The sequence below is a fragment of the Primulina huaijiensis genome, chromosome 9 (assembly GCF_012295235.1).
Source record: "Primulina huaijiensis isolate GDHJ02 chromosome 9, ASM1229523v2, whole genome shotgun sequence".
In the NCBI taxonomy this organism is placed as follows: Eukaryota; Viridiplantae; Streptophyta; class Magnoliopsida; order Lamiales; family Gesneriaceae; genus Primulina; species Primulina huaijiensis.
Window position 1 is genome coordinate 14,906,923 of NC_133314.1, and position 4,959 is coordinate 14,911,881.

Here is a 4,959-nt window from a genome sequence, read left to right on the forward strand (position 1 = left end):
CGGGTCATAAGGACTAATGGTGTACAACCATAAACTAGGACGTTTCCACTCGATAAGTGAGAACCACTTGGAAAGTCCTTTATAGAGGGTTGTTCAGTGCACTCTACAAGGAGCACCTATCTGCATGCTCGGACATCACAATGTCCCCTACCAATGAAACATGGTACTCACATCGCAGATACTAGTCTCGAACTCGAGCGGCCTATATCCTCCTTAGTGGCGGCTGAATCGACTAGGAACCGTTTAGAATATACAGTATTACAAATATGAGTTTCATGATACTCATCATATGAGCATCTCATATTCTTTCTACTATTTGTATATTCAAGGGCTTTATCTATGCAACTAGCATGGGTATACAGATAAAGAAGTGCCAAAACAATAAATTCAAATATTATTAAAATAAAGATCGTTTATACATAGAGTTTCATTGTGAACACTCGGCCAACACTTGGCTCGACGTGCACCTACTCTAACAAATTTAAACTCCTTCATCAGTTTGGTTTTATTTTGTTAATTCTCTAAAACTTAATAGTCCAAAATAACATATCATACATCCATTTCAACTATTTCCAACTTAAAATACGAGATGCTAGGATCGGTTAATGAAGATGATGTGTTTAGAAGGGGGTTTGAATAAACACTTCAGCTTTTGAAATCTTTTCGAATATGAATAAGTTCTTAAGGAATTGGTTCTGAAATCTTATGTGTCAATATCTTTAAGTTAACTAATAGTAGTAATGTAAAAAGATGAACACAAAGAGTTTTATGGATGTTTGGAGACTTCAAATACTCCTACGTCACCCTTTCTATCTCAAGGATAGGAATTTACTAAAAGATTTTGATTGATTACAGAGAATTGTAAAAACCCATTTCACTTGAACTTTCACAATTTCAAACTGGAACTCTTAGTTTTCTTCTTATCACTTATCATTTGTTAACTGAATATCTCTAATGAGTAGCTTGAATGCTATGAATAAATCAATAAGATAAGAGCTAAATGCTGTGATTTGTAAGCTGAATAAACTCGAGAGTGAATCGCAACTAACTGATAGTTATTGGTGGATTGTTTTTTTTTATCGTTAATATTTATTCAAATGAACTCATCAGCTATAAATATTCTTCGATTCCAACGGTCACATTGAATGCATTTAATGATTAATATCCGTTGAATCGTCTTCTAGTTCATGTAGATGACTTTTCCTGACAAAGATACGATGTATCAGACTGTTATCCTTCATCTGTTCTGCTTTTATACAGACTGTTAGTTTTTCTACTAAGATTCAAATTGTAACTGATGACGTGGCTAACTGGTGAGGAGTTTAAACTTGTCGACTGGTTTAAAATCCCAACCATTTCAATTGGTCTATATATATTCTAACTGATGTCCTTTTAGTTTGAACATTTCAATTCAGTTAGGTCATTTCAATTCAGATATGATCTTCAATCTGTTTAACCATCTTCGAATCATCAGTTTTTCGACTTATTTATACTTATAAGAATTTTAATCTATTTACTTTAGTTCTTAATCCATTTCAGTTCGATAAGACTTTTTAAGTTTCGATATCAGTTACGAACTTTCAGTTGCGTCAGTTCAAATTGGTTCTCCAGTTCTTTTATCGGTTTGTTTGTCAAAATCTGAAACTCATAGTTTCCAAAACGAGATGAAAGCATCTATGAGTCTTGTTTGATCCTTAAATACTTGAATTCCAGAATTCCAATGTTCGAATTTGAACGGTTCTTTGCGATCGTTCATGTTCTGTTGCCAAAAATAGAATTTGTTGACATATTGTGCATTAAATGTTATGTGACACTGACTTTTATTCATGGCACATAAATGATTAGTTTTTTTTCTTGAAAACATTTTCTGAACTTTGAGTCATGTTGAATCATATTCTGGGTTCAATTAAGAATTTTTTTTTAATTTAACTTCGAGTTCTACTAACTTGTAGATTCGATGGGTCCTCAATAATTAATTCACTAAAGTTCAACAACACTTTCTATTAATCATGCGATCCTTCAAAATAACTAGCTGAGATTGAGTAAGTCTCCTAAGTTCTTTAAGCATGTCCTTAGTCAATTTTATTTCCTTCATCAGTTTGGTTTTATTTTGTTAATCCTCCAAAACTTAATAGTCCAACATAACATAACCTACATCAATTTCAACTAATTCCAAATTAAAATACGAGATGAAAGAATTTGTGAGTCTTGTTTGATCCTTAAATACTTGAATTCCAATTTTCGAATTTGAACGGTTCTTTTGGGATCTTCAGGTTTTGTTGCCAAAATAGAAGTTGTTGACATATTATGCATTAAATGTTATGTGACACTGACTTTTAATAATGACTCATAAATGATTCGTCTTTTTTCCTATAATCATTTTATAAACTTTGAGTTTTGCTAAAAAAAATATTCCTTGTTCAATTAAGGAATGTTTTTTTTACTGATACTCGAGTCTTGTTGACTAGTAGATTCAGTGGGTCTTCAATAATTAATTCACCTAATTCCGGCAACATTTTTTGTTCGTTCAGTGATCTTTCGAAATAACTGGCTGATAATGATTAAGTCTCCTGAGTTCTATAAGCTTGTCCTTAGTCAATTTTAATTCCTTCACCAGTTTGGTTTTAATTTGTCAATTCTCCAAAACTTAATAGTCCAACATAACATATCCTACATCAATTTCAACTATTTCCAACTTAAAAAACGAGATAAAAGTATTTATGAGTCTTCTTTGATCCTTAAATACTTGAATTCCAATGTTCGAATTTGAACGGTTCTTTTGGGATCGTTCATGTCCTGTTTACAGAAATAGAAGTTGTTGACATATAGTGCATTAAATGTTGTGTGACACTGATTTTTATTAGTGGCTCATAAATGATTTGTCTTTTTTCCAAAAATATTTTCTGAACTTTGAGTCTTGCTGAATCATATTCCTGGTTCAATTAAGGAATGTTTTTTTTTTTTTTACTGAACTTCGAGTCCTACTGACTTGTAGATTCGGTGGATCCACATTAATTAATTCACTTAAGTTCAGCAACCATTTCTGTTATTCCACCAATCCTTCGAAAAAACTAGCTGAGATTGATTAAGTCTCCTGAGCTCTTTAAGTTTGTCCTTAGTCATTTTTATTTCTTTTATTAGTTTGGTTTTATTTTGTTAATTCTCAAAAACTTAATAGTCGAACATAACATATCCTACATCCATTTCAACTAATTCCAAATTAAAAGATGAGCTGAAAGAATTTGTGAGTCTTGTTTGATCTTTAAATACTTGAATTCCAATGTTCGAATTTGAACGACTTTTTTGGGATCTTCAAGTTTTGTTGCCAAAAATAGAAGTTGTTGACATATTGTGCATTAAATGTTATGTGACACTGACTTTTATTAATGACTCGTAAATGATTTATCTTTATTCCTAAAAATATTTTTAAAACTTTGAGTTTTGCTGAATAATATTCATGGTTCAATTAAGGAATGTTTTTTTACTGAACCTCGAGTCATGTTGACTTGTAGATTCAGTGGGTCCTCAATAATTAATTAACCTAATTTCAGCAACATTTTCTCTAATTCAGCGATCCTTCGAAATAACTAGATGATATTGATTAAGTCTCCTGAGTTCTTTAGGCTTGTCCTTAGTCAATTTTAAATCCTTCATCAGTTTTGTTTTATTTTGTCGATTCTCCTAAACTTAATAGTCCAACATAACATATCCTACATCCATTTCAACTATTTCCAACTTAAAAACAAGATGAAAGCATTTATGAGTCTTATATGATCCTTAAATATTGGAATTCCAATGTTCGAATTTGAACGGTTCTTTTGGGTCGTTCATGTTCTGTTTACAGAAATAGAAGTTGTTGATATATTGTGCATTAAAAAGTTATGTGATACTAATTTTGATTAATGGCTCATAAATTATTTGTCTTTTTTCTGAAAACATTTTCTGAACTTTGAGTCTTGCTGAATCATATTCCTTGTTCAATTAAGGAATGTTTTTTTTACTGAACTTCGAGTCTTACTGACTTATAGATTCGGTGGGTCCACATTAATTAATTCATTTAAGTTCAGCAACCTTTATGTTATTCCACTGATCTTTCGAAATTACTAGCTGAGATTGATTAAGTCTCCCGAACCTTTAGGTTTGTCCTTAGTAAATTTTATTTCTTTTATTAGTTTGGTTTTATTTTGTTAATTTTCCAAAACTTAATAGTCCAACATAATATATCCTACATCCATTTCAACTAATTCCAAATTAAAAGATGAGCTGAAAGCATTTGTGAGTCTTGTTTGATCCTTAAATACTTGAATTCCAATGTTCGAATTTGAACGGTTCTTTTGGGATCGATAAGGTATTGTTGCAAGAAATAGAAGTTGTTGCCATATTGTACATTAAATGTTATGTGACACTGAATTTTATTAATGACTCATAAATTATTTGTCTTTTTTCATGAAAGCATTTTCTAAACTTCGAGTTTTGATGAATAATATTCCTGGTTCAATTAAGGAATGTTTTTTTTTTACTGAACATGGAGTCCTGCTGATTTGTAGATTCGGTTGGTCCTCAATAATTAATTCATTTAAGCTCAGCAACCCTTTCTGTTAATTCAACGATCCTTCGAAATAACTAGCAGATATTGATTAAGTCTCGTGAGTTCTTTAAGCTTGTCCATGGTCAATTTTATGTCCTTCATCAGTTTGGTTTTATTTTGTTAATTCTCCAAAGTTAATAGTCCAACATAACATACTACATCCATGTCAACTTACTTCAACTGAAAATACGAGTTGAAAGCATTAACCATATTAAATTTACATTAAATTATTACAAAAAAATAGTAATCCAGATTCCCGAGTTTTATTATGAACGTATGACTATATCTTTTAATTGCATGCAAAATATGCATCCATATATTACTGTTGAATATAAATTATATGTGTGTACGTATATTAGTCAGTATATATA